This window comes from Chrysemys picta, chromosome 22, assembly GCF_011386835.1.
Source record: "Chrysemys picta bellii isolate R12L10 chromosome 22, ASM1138683v2, whole genome shotgun sequence".
In the NCBI taxonomy this organism is placed as follows: Eukaryota; Metazoa; Chordata; order Testudines; family Emydidae; genus Chrysemys; species Chrysemys picta.
The window spans coordinates 21558663-21575498 of NC_088812.1; positions in this window are offsets into that span (position 1 = coordinate 21558663).

The window sequence follows — 16836 nt, forward strand, 5'->3', positions numbered from 1 at the left end:
CTGCTGTCCTCACCAGCGCCTGGGGCAGAGCGTGGCAGAGCCAGGGCAGCATCCTGCTCTCTGCCCTGGGAGGACCTGGAGGCTGGGCCTGTTTGCCGGCCCCACCCTCCTGCCTGGCACCGACCAGGCCCATGGCTGGCTGTCTCAGGCCTGCATCACCCTCATGCTTCTGGGGGCAGGCTGAGGGGTACAGTGTGTGTGGCTGGGGTCCCCCTTGCTCAAGGTGCAGGCCCGGGGTGCACACGGAGCCCCAGTGGCAGCCCAGCTGTAAGGGCAGCCATGGTGGGAGCTGGTGAGCCCACAGTTGGGCAGGTGTCTCTGCTGGAGCGTTTTAATTCTGCGCCCCCAATCGGCCGCCCACCCGCCTGGCAGCCACGCAGCAATTATCCAAATGGCTGTTAATTGCGGCTGATAATTCCCCACAGGGATCAGGGACAGAAAGCTCCGCAGCTGAGCAGATTGGGGCTCGGCCCGAGCAGCAGACCGGAGGTGCCAGGGTCTCTCGCCCCGGCCACAGCAGGCACGCAGCGCTGGCAGGGCTCATTTGCCCAGCAGGGAGAGAGGAGCTGGCCCGGGGCCAGGGGAAACTAGGGTGACCAGATGTCCCGATTTTATCGGGACTGTCCCGATATTTCCTTGTTTGTCCCGCGTCCCGACCGACGAGCCTGGAGCCCAGAAGTGCTCGCACCCCCCCCCCGCCCTGACTCCACCCCCTCCTCCCCCGATTGGCTCCCTCCCCGAATCCCCGCCTCTTCCCCGGGCTCACCATTCCTCCTCCCTCCACAAGCGCTGGAGGGAGGCCCGGGAGACGCAGGGGAAGCGCGGGGCCGGGGTGAGTAACAGTCCGGCCTGGTCCCGAGCAGGCAGGACTCAGTCGGGTGGTTGGGAGAGGAGGGGGGCGATCCGCGGGGCCAGGCGGCGGCTGTTGTTCTCCCCCCCGGGAAGCGGGACTCGGGAGCAGCCGCTGCTGCAGCTCCCACTGCCGCGGGGGGAGGAAGCGGCCATGGCGCTCCGCGGCTGCAGCTCTGGCGCCCCCGAACCCCCCGAGCTGGGGCCTGCTGCGGGGACCCAGCAGCGCGCACGCTGTGCCCAGCCCCTGGCCAGTCGCGTCTGGGCTGCTGCCCAGGTGGTGCTATCCCGCGGCGGCCCCGGGGCGGAGGCATTGGCAGCCCAGCCCCGTTCGTTCCCCTGCGGGACCCGAGCGGGACGGGGGGGCTGGGGCCTGCTGCCCCCACTCCGGGGCCGCCGCGCGATAGCACCAGCTGGGTGGTTATGGTTCCCTTGATGGGGACCTATAGCTGGCTTGGGGGGACTCCTGGGGCTCCCTGCTGGTCCCTCTGGCACACGCACCAGAGAGGCAGAACAAGTGAGTCGGGGCAGCGGGAACTAGAGAATGAAGTCAGCACAGAATCATCTCATCTAGATTAAGGTAGCACAGAAATGTTACAGAAGTCCTATTGTGCCTCATTTTTGTTTGGAAAGACATTAACAATAGCAGCACATTTTGGGCACTGCCAGAAATACATGATAAATCACTGCCTCTAAAGTTCCATCAAAAACTGACATTTTCACAGCTCTAGCATGATCTGCTACACAGATTCTTCACAAGGAAGTGTCCCTGGCCTTTTTAACTCGTATTAACCATGTATTTACTTTATGAAAGTTGGACAAAACATTGTGAAAATGTAAGACATTGGCTGCCCAACCTCTGGGCTGGCAAAAGCTATACTGACTCACTGGGAAAAAAAGCAAGAGAATCTTAGTACAACATATGGTCACTCTATACCAGGGGTCAGCAACCTTTCAGAAGTGGTGTGCCAAGTTCACTGTCATTTAAGGTTTCCCATGCCAGTAATACATTTTAACATTTGTAGAAGGTCTCTCTCTATGTCTATATTATATAAATAAACTATTGTTGTATTTAAAGTAAATAAGGGTTTTAAAATATTTAAGAAGCTTAATTTAAAATCAAACTAAAATGCAGATCTTATCAATTTAGTGTGATCCTTGCCTGGGATCCTTGTCTGGGGTTCCAGCCACCAGCCCCACTCAGCCCACTGCCGGTCTGGGATTCCATTCACTCAGCCGGCAGCAGGCTGAGCGGGCCGCTGGCGGGCTGAGCGGGATCGGCGGGGGGGCTGAGTGGCTCAGTCCGTTGCCAGTCTGGGGTGCCGGCAGCACTCAGCCTGCTGCTGCTCTGGGGTTCCAGCTGCCGGCCCCTTGCCAATCGGAGTCCTAGCCGCCGGCCCCGCTCAGCCTGCCGTCGGCCCCGCTCAGCCTGCCGCCGGCCCCACTCAGTCCCCCACCGGCCCCGCTCAGTCCGCTGCCGGCTGAGTGAATGGAACCCCAGGCCGGCAGCGGGTTGAGTGGCTCAGACGGGGTCTCAGCCGCTGGCCTGCTCAGCCCGTTGCCAGACTGGGGTTCCTTGGGGGTCCCCAGGCCAGCAGCAGGCGCTGAGTGGGGCCGGCGGCTGGGACCCCGGCTGGCAATGGGGCAGCAGCCGGAACCCCAGAGCAGCGGTGGGCTGAGCCGCTCAGCCCGCCGCGGTGTGCCATAAAAATCAGCTTGTGTGCCAACTTTGGCACGTGTGCCGTAGGTTGCCGACCCCTGCTCTATACACTAGTAAGGGGATGAGATATTACAGTTGTTGGAGGCTCTATTTAGCAGTAACAGGGCTATAGGAAAGTCAGGCAACATTTTTTGTTTCTCTGATGAAAACTGGTCCACGCCCTGCCCCAAACCAAACTTGTCACAAATAATTGTCAGCAACTTAATTTTCTGTTTTTGGCCAAGATATTGGTTTAAAAAAATATATTGAAATTGAATTCAGGGATTGTTAGCAAGCATTCTTGGCAAACAAAGTTGTTAAATGACAATCTAAATGGCAACACAGTACTGCTTTCATGCTTGGCTCACCCCCCAGCCTGCTGGTCCAACAGCTGCAGTAGAGGAGGAGATAGGTGAAAAACTGCAGGACCCCAAAATCCACCTCTAGGGGTGCAGAGTGGCAACAGCAGCAGCAAACCCTCAGGTCCGATCACACGCCAATGGGCACCACCGCCAGCCCAACGGACCATGGTGAAGTTAGCACAGCATCTGATTTCAGGAACGGGGCACCCATGGAGCCACAGCAGTTCATCCTGCCCTGCGCAGCTCCCCCTGGATGGGATGGATCGCTGCCAGCCCGGGGGAGAGACGTGCTCCCCAGCTAGGGTGACCAGATCCAGATGTCCTGATTTTATAGGGCCAGTCCCGATATTTGGGGCTTTGTCTTATATAGGCACCAATTACCCACACCTAGGGTGACCAGACAGCAAGTGTGAAAAATCAGGACGGGGGGGGGGGGGGGTAATAGGAGCCTATATAAGAAAAAAACCCAAAAATTGGGACTGTCCCTATAAAAGTGGGACATCTGCTCACCCTATCCCAACCCCCCGTCCTGATTTTTCACACATGCTATCTGGCTATCTCCAGCCCAGCCACGCGTGACCATTCCAATCCTGGCTGGCTGCCGAGGAAGTGAGTTACTTTCACTTTCATTCCTCAGCAGGCAGCCAGCTAGCCTCCCCCTCCCCCCAACCCCTCACCCAACCCAGCCCTGCCGGAGGGGAGGAGAGAGAGAGAAGGGTGCTCCTTGGGGGGGGAGAAAAGGGGAGTGCTCCGTGGGGTGTGGGGGGGAGAAGAATGGACGTTATGGGGGACAACCAGGGGCGGCTCCAGGCACCAGCGCAGCAAGCGCCTGCCTGGGGTGCTGTCTGCCGGTCGCCCTGAGGGCGGCAGTCAGGCTGCCTTTGGCAGCATGCCTGTGGGAGGTCCCCCGGTCCCGAGAGGCACCCCTGCTCTTACACACCCCAAATACTCTGTCCAGCACCTCCCAAATACCATCTCCCAGTACACACACACCCCTCCAGCACCCCAAAATACCCCCTCGAGCTCACCCCCTCCCCCCGCAGCAGTGTCCTCTATTACGGAACTTGAAATACAGGAGGGGTCACCCTAGATACAGTTGAATTTTAAAGGCAGGTGTTTCTGTTCTACCTCAATGGGGCCAGGGTCTGGAAGTCTCAATGAGCTACAATCCCAGCTGGGTCCCCAGAGGTAGTTCCACAAGGGCGGGGTGATTCCCTGCACAGCCCGGGCAGAGGCAGCGTTGCCCTTTTCTCTCCCCTCATTCCGAAGGCTTGGCCCGGACCCATGACACAAGGTTGGGTGAGCTGGGTACACGCTGGGAAAAGCCCTGAGTGGGGGGACTCAGGCTGGTGCAGAGAGGGGAGCAGAGCCCGGAGGCCTCCAGCCTGGCTCTCTCTCTCCTTCCCCTCTCCACCTAGTACCTTGTGTACCCCACTGCGGCTGGGCTGAATCTCGTCCCAGGGGGCCCAGCCGAGGGACACCCCGTCTCTCTCTCACTCTCCCGGGGGTCTCTCTCGGAGTCAGGGTCACCGTCCACTGACGGAAGAGGTGCCTGGCGGTTGCGGGGAGTCTCGCTTGCTCAAGTGGAGATGACTCCGTCCAAGGCAGAGTGGCGCCTGCCGACATTCCCCGCTCCGGTGGGGTCTGTCCACCAGCTACCTCGTCCCTGGAGCACAGGGTCTCGCCTCTGCCCCACACGGAGGGAGCCCTCATTGCTCAGTGTATAACAGGGGGGTCGCTTAGCCTCCTGTACAACACGAGCAAGAGCCTTGTGTCCAGCAAGTATAAATGGGAGTGGTTCCCCCCGGGCTTTGTCTGTGGGTCCGGAAGCCCGGGAGGACGCCGCCCCTCACTCCCAGGCTGGGGTGGCCGCATGGCTGGAGTGAGACTCTGCTGCCTAGCCCTGTCCACACGGGGGACAGAGAGGAGGACACGGGGGCACACATCAGAGCTTCCTCACCTATGATATAGGAGCACAAGCTCCATGGACTCTCGCCCTCGGTTTTACAATTGTACTTCTTTTTTCTTTCTTTTTGTGTGTGTGTTTTTTCTTAATAGTTATATTTTTACCTTATTAATATATTTTACTTGTATTTCCTTTTTTATTTTATTGTTTATATATATATATATATATATTAAGTTTCTTTTAATTTTATTTCCCCTTTTATGGTTTTTATGTATTTTACAATTCTTTTATTTTTCAGTTTTTATTATTTTACTTTTTTAAGTCTGTTAATATTTTTGTATTTTATTCATTATTACTATTTTAAATTTATTTTGCACTTTTTATAAATGTATTATTTTTTCTATTTTTTATTCTATTTTATGTGAATCGTATACTGTTGTCCAATCATTTGGGCTCCTATCTTCTCTCACTCCAGTGAGGATCTTCAGCCTCTGACCCCATCATGGTAGTCATGCGCCGCCCCAGCCAAGTCTCTTTGTCCCCTGACTCCAGCCAGACCCCTCCACCACCACCATTCCAGCCCATGGTGCAGAAGTGCGCACCCCCTGGCTTGAAGTGGTTTTCATCCTATGTTTACAGATTGGTTCACTGACTCTCAGCACCCCACTATACAAATTGTTCCAGCACCTCTGATCCAGCCTGGTCCCTTGTCCCAGGAGTCAGCTGACTGGTGTGGGGGCCAAAGGGCTGAGCTAGGTTTTACAGTTCAGTCAACATAACCAAATAAAGCATGTTTGTAAGCCTCTGTGAAAAAGTGGTAGCCTAAGGGAAGTTAGGCACCAACTTCTTTTAGAGCATAAAGTGCTATAGAAAGTTAACAGTACTCCTATGTTTTACCCCACCCATAAAACTTTGGCTGTTTTATCAAAATGTAAATTAATGTGATCATTTAACATAACTTGCTTAAATCCAAGGAATGAGGTTAGTCCATATAAGGGACAAATTGTCAAGGCCCCAGGGCTCACATAAGTCAGGGATGGGCATTGTTTTAAGAACGTGAATAGAATAGAATCTGACTCCTGGTTAGGAAGAAAACAATTCAGTGATAGAGTGGGGATACACAACTGGATACACAACTGCATTTATTGCTATAGCTCCACAAGCAGGCTGAACTGACTTATTCCCTGCCCTCCATCTCTTCTCTTTCCCCCCTCTGGTAGATGCATAGGGAATCTCCTAGCATGGGCCACCTAATTCGTCTCTCCTTTCCTGGACTAATCCATGACCTCAAAGGAATAATTGTGATCTTATTACCTCTTACTAGCCACCAAGAAGGCATACTGGATGCACAAGCCTACGCACAAATATTCCCTTTGAGTAAAGCAAGTGGGTTTAAATATCTTTTAAAAAACAGCTCTGACAAATGCTGCATTTAATAAATCCCTTTGCAGATCAATTCCATCAGCCAGGGAAAAGTGGTTTTACTGAACAGCCATTATGGATAAAAGCAAGGGGAACAAAGGAAATTGCACTGCAGAATTGTGAAGGAGTGGGGAAGCATGACAGATGTAGCTACAGAATAAGTGGGAAACAGGGCCGGCTCCAGGCACCAGCTAAAGAAGCAGGTTCTTGAGGCTGCCAATACCAAAGGACGGCACTCCAGCCGCTATCGGGGCGGCACGTCTGGGTCTGCAGTGCAGTAATTTGGTGGCGGGTCCCTCAGTCCCTCTCGGAGCGAAGGACCTGCCACCCAATTGCCACCGAAGAGTGGAATGGCGCAATCGTGCTGCCACGGCTTTTTTTTTTTTTTTTTTTTTTTTTTTGCCGCTTGGGGTGGCAGAAAACCTGGATCCGGCCCTGGGGACAACAAAGGATACTGGTGCCAGAGCTGCCGAGCCTGCCTCACCTCACGCCGGGGGAAAGAGTCACACTCACAGGTGAGTTCCTTCCCCCACCCCTCCCCTTCCCTTCCCAGAGACCCCAGCAGCCAATCCCCTCCCTCAGACTGTGCTGCATTTGGCTCTCTCTAGGACCCAGCAGCCCTGCTGTTAAATGCTCCACTGCTTCCCGTCTGTCCAGGCTCCGGGCAGAGCAGTGCCCCCAGGTAGCATGGTGCCCTAAGCGGTTGCCTGTTCTGCCTATGGCTAAGGACGGCCCTGGGGGCATCCAGCGGGAAAGGCTGCAAATCTTTGGTATACCTGTGGAGAGAACAAAGAACAGCAGACGGAGAGCACATGTACTGAGATAAAAAACCACAGCCTACCTCCCACTCCCCTGCCAGAACCGGTGTACCATTCATAGGCCATGCCCTTCCAAACATAATTTCGAAGGGACTGAGCCCTAACCTGCCCTTTGGGAGACCGCGAACGCGGAGCAAAACAAGGGGCAAAGCATCAGGCCACTTAAGGGAAGCCTCTTGGCAGACCTTTGAGAGGTGCCGCTTAAGTGTTTGATTTGTGTGTTCCACTACTCCACTGGCCTGCGGTCGCCATGGAGTGTGGAGCTTCCAGGGGATTTGCAGGGCATCCGATATCTTTTGAACGACTTGGGATGTGAAGTGAGTTCTGTTGTCAGATTCCGTCCACTGGGGGAGTCCAAAGCAGGGAATGATCTCCTTGACAAATTTAAGAGCCACCGTTTTGGCAGTGTTGTTACAACTTGGGAAGGCATCAGGCCATCCGCTGAATCGATTCACCAAGACAAGGAGGTATCTGAACCCTTGGGTCCGGGGGAACTCAGTAAAATCTATTTGCCAAACCAGTCCCGGGCATGGGGTAGGTTCCAGAGTGGCTGGTGGCACTGACACTCCTGGTCGAGGGTTGTTCTTTTGGCAGACTAGACATTCAGCCTGTACCTGGGAGGCCAGGGGTTTAAGTCCAGAGGTTAGAAAATATTTATTCATAAGCTGGGTATGAGCCTCCCTGCCAGCGTATAATTCTTTGTTTCTTCACCAGGGTCAGTTCTTAATGTCTTTTGTAGTCAGGAATTCCTGGACTTTGTGGTTTCAATGAAGCACGGGGTTTTTTTTGGTTTTTTTTCCTGAAACAGTGTGATTCAGCATCATACAGGGGAGAGGTTACTAGCACATCACCCTGTAATGGTTTTGCTTTTTCTAGAAAAAGCCAAAGGCACAGAAGGTCTGTCAGTGGACAAGGGAGAGGTTACTAGCACTTTACCTTGTCTTTTTACAGTGAGAAGCATGGGTCCAGGTAGGCGGTCCTTGGTACTTCACAGCGGTGTTAGTGGTTAACAGGACTTGGAAAGGGCCTTTCCAGTGTGGAACCAAAGCAGTTTTTTTGTTGGTGGACTTTTACATAGACTTAGTTTTTCTGTTTTAATGAATGGCAGGGCTGCTAGGGTCTTTGGTTAGCACTTCTTTTGTCTGTGAGAAAAGAAACCTAACCCATTTCATTAATGCCTGGCAGTGTTTTGCAGATCTCATAGTTGCTTGGGCATATTTAGGCCCCCCTTTTCTTGGTTGTCAGCCAAGTCTTAGCTGTGAACAATGTCCTTGGATGCGGCCAGCATTTTATCTTTGGACTGAGCTTGCTAGCTATATATATTTTTTTTTTAGTTAACTTTTTTTTTTGGGTGGCTTTTTTTAACCTACAAAGGAAACTTTTACTTTTTGCTTATACACTTTTTTTTAACAATGAACACATACACATTGCCATTATACACCCTTCCAGTAAAATAACTTTTATACAGAGCTTTGCAGCAACAAACCAGGATGAGCACACCCACTTTTGAGGAATTCACTTGGTACAACCTCTAGTGTCCAATAGGTTTCCTTTTTAAAACCTTAAAAGCCTTGTCGGCTTCTGAGGACCAGTGAAAGGGGTTATGATCCGCTCCCTTAACGCATTTGTACAAGGGTTTAGCCCACAGTCCAAACTCTGGGATCCATATTCTGCAGAAGCCTGCCATGCCAAAAAGGGTGGGGGAATTTTTAAATTCCTGGGCCAACACTGTCCAGCAAAGCTCCTTTTTAACCCTTCTTTTGTCCTCCCATTGGCTCCACTCTGGGGCTTGCATGGCTGAGGGCTCAATTGCAAGGGTCATTATCCAGGCATTCTCGGGGGGTAAGGTAAGGGTTACTTCATCTTGGGTCAACTCATATGGCCTGGCCCAATTGTTGTGTTGGACAGCCGAATGGCGGAAACCGTGTAAAAGCAGTTCTTTGTAGGAGGTGAGACGGGTGAGATGCGTCGGCTCGTTGGGATTCCACCGGGGGTCTGCTATAGGGACCTGGTTTGCAGCAGCAGGGACGTGTGCTGCGTCTGCCTCATGTCTACGCTGTGCCTCCTCCCTTGCCTTAGACACAACCTGATTACGCTCCACCTCAGATAGCAGGGTCCGCATAAGGACATTACAGTCATCCCAGTCAGGCTTATAGCTAGCCAGGCACCCATCAAAGACGGAGATAAACTTGCTTGGGTTCGTAGAAAATTCCCCTGCCTGTGCCTTAAAGGCTGCTAGGTCCACTGGGTTAAAAGGCACATGCGTATAGACTTGCATAGTAGTGGCCGGGTGATCTTGTGATCCTGGGCGGGCTATCCGAGTCTCAGTAATCAACGGATAGAATCCCACCGAGGGGGCAATCTCTGGGACTCAAGGCACCTTGTCTTTATATGGTGGGGGTGTTGGAGCCGAAGGGGACACCGACTCTGCCATCACAACCGGGGGAGGGTTCTGGGGAATAACAGTAGTTACTACCGAACCTGTCGGAGTCAAATTACACCTTTTGCAAAATATTTGTTCTATTTCATAAAGCCATAAACAATTGTGCATGCATATGTTTGTTCTATTTACCCATTCGCTGACAAAACAGAAGTAATTGAAGGATCGTATTATAATTAAGTGATCCTTCCGGTGGCCACCTTTCCTGGTCCTCTAGCTGATATTGAGGCGAGTCTACTGTACACAACCTTTTTAGTTTACTTTTAATCAATGGATCTGATCCAAACACTTTCCAGTTCACCAGAATGCATTCTAAGGGTGTACACCTTGCCCTGCCTGCAGTACTCTGTCCCTGCCCCATACTCTAGGGAGACACTGGGCATCCCCAGGTCAAAACAGGTAAAGTCCCCACTGGACTGTTCCTACCTTATCCAAGGGACCGGTTCCTCACCGTTGCCCTCTCCACGGGACCGGTTCCTCACCGTCGCCCGCAGCTGCTTCTCCACTAATCAAGCGCGTTGCACCGTTGTGCCCTCCGGGGTGGACCAAACCACGTCTCCGCCGAGGCCCCCGGTAAAGTCACCGGTGCGCGCTGGGCGTCGGGGGTTGCCGCAATCTGTCAACCTCCAAGAGGGGTCCGGGCAAAGCTAAATTTCAGCCTCGAGCCCCACGTTGGGCGCCAAAACTGTTGCCGGCACAGAGTGCCCGAGGACAGCAACAGCGGGGTTCGTTGCCCGGTGTGCTTCGTGCCAATAAACACACCAGGGTGGAGAAGCAATCAAAGTTTATTTGGGATCCCAAAGCGGTGCAAGGAGACTGGCAAGTCTCAAATCAAGCACACTATTATAAGCAGTTTCTTTCTTCTTATACATTTTTGCAGCTAAGCCTCACCCCCCCTTCCCCTCCCTTCCTCCCCCTCTACCCCTCCCTTCCCTGGTAACAGTTACTAAGCAAATAGCAATTACATTTAAGCAGTTAAGTCATTCTTGGCAGCTATAAGTCTAGCTTGTTAGTAACTTCTTTAAACCATTATCTTGTCCTTTTTCCCTTTGAACTGTTATTTTCCCTTCAGCCAGAAACATGCAGGCCTCATTATTACCGCTTGGTGCCGGTATGAGCAGGGGGTGCACACAGATAACTGGTTGCTTACACATTCCAATTGCACCTGGCTTTTGAGGTTGATTAGAGTTTAAACATGGGAGAAGTTTGGTTCTTTTGGGCCTAGTGCAGGAAGGCTTCATTGACACTAGTGGCCTTCCACCCTCCCGAGTTACCTAGGGTTATGCTTAGTGACACCAACACCAACACTCGCGCTTCACTTCGACCAGAACGTGCTGGGACGGCCTGAGCTGTGCACGCACAGTCACTGGGCTGGACTGCACCACTCGGCAGAGAGCTCAGTCCCTTTCTGCATTTAGTGGAGGGAAAATATGGTACAGTCCCAGCAAGGGTGGAAAACAGTCTGAGATAAAATTGTCCTTGAAGTGGCCAATGGCGGGAAAAACCAGTTGGATCCAGTTATGACTGGGCCATGATAACAGTAAACAACAAAATGGCGGTCACAAGATGGCAGTTCAGACTCCATCTTGGATTGCTGCTATAGCTTTACAAACTACACATTGAATTTAATATACACATATTTTAACAGACTATAATCCTATAACAAAACACACCCAGCAGTATATAGAGCAGTATAAACAAGTCATTGTCTGTATGTAATTTTAGTTTGTACTGACTTCGCTAATGCTTTTTATGTAGCCTGTTGATGTACCCCCTGGAAGACCTCTGCGTACCCCCAGGGGCACACGTAACCCTGGTTGAGAACCACTGGGTTAGAGAAATGGGGGGTCTAGGAATCAGGACTCCTGGGTTCAATCCTGACTGCAAATGGAGTGGGGGCTAATGGTTGGAGCACAGAGCTGGCAGTTAGGATTCCTGGGTTCTAGTCCAGGCTATGCAATTGATTCATTCTGTGACATGGTTCATTCTGCCTTGTCTGCTTGTGACATGCGGAGCGCAGAGACCTGCCCCAGCGCTTCCCTTCCGGATGGGTATTACAGTAATTAAGGGCTGTAGAGCCTGGGATCCAAGATCCTGGAGCAAAGCGTCCTGGAGAAGGAACTTTTTCCCCAGGCTTTACTGGCTTCCTGCCCCATCCCTCCCTCAATCAATCGGAACAAATCCCTCCTGGCAGAGCTGTTGTCTGGTTACTCACAGTGCAGACCCAATCTATTGTGTCCTGGCTGCTGTTCAGCTCAGGTTAACAGCATGTTCTGTTTCTGTAAACTCCCCCAGAGCTTTCGAATGGAAGTGAGAGTCTTCTTCACACCCTGCTCTAAACTGTGAGTAGTGTCGCTCTGTGGCTGTTCAACAGCTGCTGCATTCCTACCCCCCAGAGGTGGCATCATTTCAGTGCTGGGTGAGTGATCCCTGTGTAGTGTTGTTGAGCGCTGTTGCACATCAGCTGTGCTCCATCCAGAGATGTCTGCATTTCAGTGCTGGGTGAGCAATCCCTGAATAGTGTTGCTGTATGTTGTTATGCAGCTACTGCGCTCCACCCCAGAAGTGGCTGCAATTCAGTGCAGGGTGAATGAAAATCCATGTCTCATTTTGCAAAGCATGGGTTCTCCAAGCAAGGGTGCTGTCTGTCCCATGTTCCTCCTCAATAGACTCCGGATTCTTAGCATCAGCGGAGCTACATTTTGAGCAGTGGTGGAACCAGGAGGCAGCTGGGTCATTGGTGGTTCCACCTTCAGTTATACCTATTGGCTTGAAAAGGCACCACATGTATATCTAATGGCTGCTGATGGGAGCGGTTGCCCCGGCCCACTATTACCTCTGCCACTGATTCTTATTAAATGTTCATTGCGCTGCTTCCACCAGCCCCTTTGATTTAGTTTTGTTTTACAGACCCAAGCAAAACGCAACCACCCGCCTCATGCTGGCCTGGCAGCAGATCCATGTAATTGAACAGACTCATCCAATTACTGAGCCTTCCCAGAGCCATGTGCTGCCCTCAAGATACATCAAACCTAGAGGCTCCCAGGAGATGCAGGCTAGAGTCAAACGCAGGCCAGGCAAGGTGGCCTCGCCCATGGAGTTCAGGTCCAGGGATTCAGTAGGGAGTAAATGGCCAGCACTGGATGCTTCAGGTTTTGTTGCTCACCCAGAGATGGCTGGGGACTGATTTTCAATTATACACCCGCGGCTGGCCCAGAACAGCTGACTCCAGCTCCCGGGGCTCGGGCTAAGGGGCTGTTTAACTGCAGTGTAGCCTTTGGGGCTCAGACTGGAGCTTTGGCTCTAGGACCCAGCAAGGTGGGAGGGTCCCAGAGCTCGGGCTCCAGCCCAAGCCAGAACATCTGCACTGCAAGTAAACAGCTGCTCAGCTCAAGCCCCGTGAGCCGGAGTCAGCTGGCCCGGGCTAACCGTGGGCACATAACTGCAGTGTAGACTCACCCTAAGTGCCCACGAGTCCCGCTGGCAGCTGCGGGTGTTTAGCACCTCTGAAATCCAGGCCCAGGTGTCTCAACGTGGGCACCCAAAGTTAGGGGCCATTCGAAATCTTCTTGCCAGTGTCCCTATGGTCATGAGGAGGCGGGGGATATGCTGCCCTCTGCTGTCCCCTGCTGGCTACAGTCAGAATAGCTCAGACTCTGGGCTTTATCCCCCACTGAGGCTCGTGAAATCAAGTGGCGGATGGGAAAGCCTAGGAGGCCCCAGACTTCGGGGGTGGGGTTCCACCCCAGCGTCCATATCACAAACCCACTGTTGCTTCAGGCTGTATCTGGGCCCCTCGGTGACAGCCCCCGCAGAACAACAAGGGGCTGAATGGGCCACAGGGGCTGAGCCCACCTTTTCCCCTAGAGGCAGGGCTGCTGGACAGTTTGTATCGTGGCGGGGCTGAGAGCTGTTGAACCAGACTGTAAACCCAGTATAGGATGGAAACTACTTCAGCCAGGGGGTGCTGCTGCACCCCCAGCACCCCTAGCTCCAGCACCTCGGCCTAGAGGGCATTTCTCCAGGGCAGGAGATGGGGCTGCCTTTGCTTGGCAGAGTGCTGTGACTCCAGTACCCTTCCCCCCCATGCCAAAGCCCTGGGGTGGGGTGGGGTGGGGGTTGAGCAGATTATAGCTTGATAGGCGGCTGCTGTCCCTGCTGGGCAGAAGGTCGCTCTGTGGGCACTGGGGCTGCGCTGGCTGGAGAAGCCGATGATTTGTCTCCCAGCAGCACAAGCTGTGCCAGGCTCTGCTCAATTAAACCTTGAGTTCCTTCAGCCCCTCTGCTAAGCTGCTGTCAGACCATGCTGCAAAGCTCCAACAACCCTACAATAACAAACCTATGTGCAGCCCCTTGCACTCAGGAGCAACCCTGCAATAACAAACCAGTGTATGCAGCCCCCTGCTCTCCTGAGCAACCCTATAATAACAAGTGTATGCAGTCTCCAGCACTCCTGTGTGACCCTACAATAACAAACCATCATACATAGCCCCACATTGACAGGAACAGAGCAGTATATTCTGCCTTGTACTCTAGGGCAACGTTTCTCAAATGCGGCCACAACAGCCTCCTAGGCAGTGATGGGGGGGCGGGGGGGGGGCAAGCCTCGGCCCTGCCCACTTTTTCCTTCTTGCTCCTGGATGCACCGCCTGCAAACGAATATTAAAATCTTGTGATTTTTTAAGTAAATCTCATGCTTTTGAGGCCTAACTCGTGACTTCTGAATGTTGGGGGGCAAGAGGGGCACCAAAGCTGATGGGCCTGCTTGGCCTTCGTGCTATCTGGACAGAGGCACCTGTGTGGGACCCAGGGTGGGACGTGTCTCCCCACACTTGGGAAAGACAGTGCTAAACATCTAATGGGCTGCTCTGTGAAAGTAAATGTCAAGGGAAGTTACATAATTAGCCAGGGGAACTCACTGCCACTAGATGTCACTAGATGTCACTGACGTTGCGAACCTGGCAGGATTCAGACAAGGATGGCAGGGGGATGGGGGCAAGGGTGTCAGAACAGAAATTAGAAACTAGGGCACAAGCCCACTGCTGACTATCAGGATGAGGGGGATATACCCCCTCCCCCCCACTGGTTATGTCATCATTAACCACTAGGAGGGGGTTCTTGCACCTTCCTCTGAAGTAGCTGGTGCTGGGGTGGCTGGCCCCATTGATCTGATTGGGGGAAGGAGGCAGCAGGGAGAGGGCGGGATCCTGGGCTAGATGGGTCCTGTGACACTAGCAGACCAGGTGCCAGCTCATGCCCAGGCCCTTAGGCCTCACTGAACGCTGACAAATGCAGAGCTTGACCCAGCTTGTGTGTTAGCCATGTTAAAACAGCTGATAAGCACATGGAGTGTTTCGACTTGTGGAATTGCTTGCAGGATTGATCTCTCCCATAACCTCTGTAGCCTGTGGTATAAAGTTAGAATGAGTGTTTGCATCGTAAACCTCTGTAACTGTGGCCTGCTCTACACCACTGAGTTTGCAAGACAGTTTACGTCGATCTAACACTGTGTCTACACTAAAATTTGGCTCCCACTGATGTAACTCGCCTGCTATGCCGACTTAATCACGCCACCTCTCCATGTCGTTGACTGTGCCTAGCATCACAGTCAATGTAGTTAGATCAATGCAGCATCAGTGTAGATACTGCGTTGCTGACATCAACTGTCCCACACTGCCCCAAACTGACAGTACAATCGATACCACGCACCACCGACACAAGGAGCCAGGTGTACACACACACAAGCACTGTAACTACTGTGGCGATTGCATGCAGGGTGATTTGATTTTGTAGTGTAGCCATGGCCTGTGTAATTCCCCCAACAGGGAAGAAGCATGAATTAGTGTAAAGTGCTGGGCCTGTCCACTGAAACCAAATGAGCCATTGTGAAACATGAAAGACCTTACTGATTGCCTCTGTTGTTAGATATTTCGCTCTGTGTGTGTGTGTGTGTGTGTGTGTGTGTGTTCTCTCTGTGTGCTGCCCCAGCTCTGGGCAGACAGACAACACAGCAGACCTTGAGTGAACAGCCCAATGACCACAAGATCCGTTAAGGGATGAAGGCACCCGATCAGGTTTATTGTTGACAAGGCATGGTAATAGCACCTGGCAGACTCTACGAGGATACTAAAACATGTATGCCTGTGACAATGGACACAGCTCAGTGAATGGCAGGACTTTCCATTTCTCCCTCGGCTGGACCAAGACACTCTCTGAGATACCCTGATACAAACTGCCCCTCTGACATAGATTCTGCCCTCTGACCTGACTAGTTATTATCCACTGTTTGGTACATGTTGGTTTGATTAAAACATTTTTATTTATTACATTGTTATTTGACCTTATCTTTTAGGAGGGCTCAGTGTGTTCCTGTTACCCTTGGGGAATGTTTTTGTGCCATTCTTGATATTGTGGTTTTTGTACCACACTTCTGGAATGTGTTTGTTTGAGTACTTTGTGCCTTGCACGTTCTAGGAATGTGTCTCTGCAATACCAATGCTGTGCTTGCCCAATTCTGTGAATGTGCAAGCGGGCAGAGCCTGACGTTTGCTCACAGCCTGATGTTTGCCTTATATTAGCAAAGCTTGCTACTACTTCAGCTTAGGCCTTGTACCAGGCCTTTAATACAAGGGCTTATATTTTAGGCTCTCTTCCTACTACAGCCCCCCACCCCCTTGAATGGGAGCCAGGCGCCGACACTCGTTCCATCAGTTTGAACTCTGGGGAAAAGGAATAAAATGCCTTGCCAGAAGGAGCTGTAGCACTGCTGAGCTTGGCACTTGGGGAGGGCAAGATTTCTAAGCATAAGCAAGGGATCCCCGAGTAGCTCAGCTTGGGTTAGCCTGGAAGGACAAACAGAGCTTGGATGTTACAGCAGTTTCTATTGCCTTTTGGAACCTAAACCTGGGCCTGTCTATCACTAAGGCCGGTTTGCTAGACCAGGGTGCCCCTGGGGACTGTCTGTGGCTCCGTGGTAAGGCTATTGCAGGGCTGGAGGAATTCACACCCGGTACCTGGTTGGTGTGAGCTCTTTTGAGAACACCCAGCCAGTTTCGGGGCTGCCCTGAGGTTGGCACCCACGTCGTGAGCTGCTCCACACCACCTGACACTTAGGGTGACCAGATGTCCCAATTTTATAGGGACAGTCCTGATTTGGGGGTCTTTTTCTTATATAGGCTCCTATTACCCCCCACCCCCATCCCGATTTTTCACACTTGCTGTCTGGTCACCCTACACTGGTCAGAGCCAGTGTAGCAGGGAGAGGGGATACTGGGCTGGATGGACCCATGGATCTGTCCCTGCTCTGTTTAGGAACCAGCCAGGGTGAGTTTCCCGCAGGG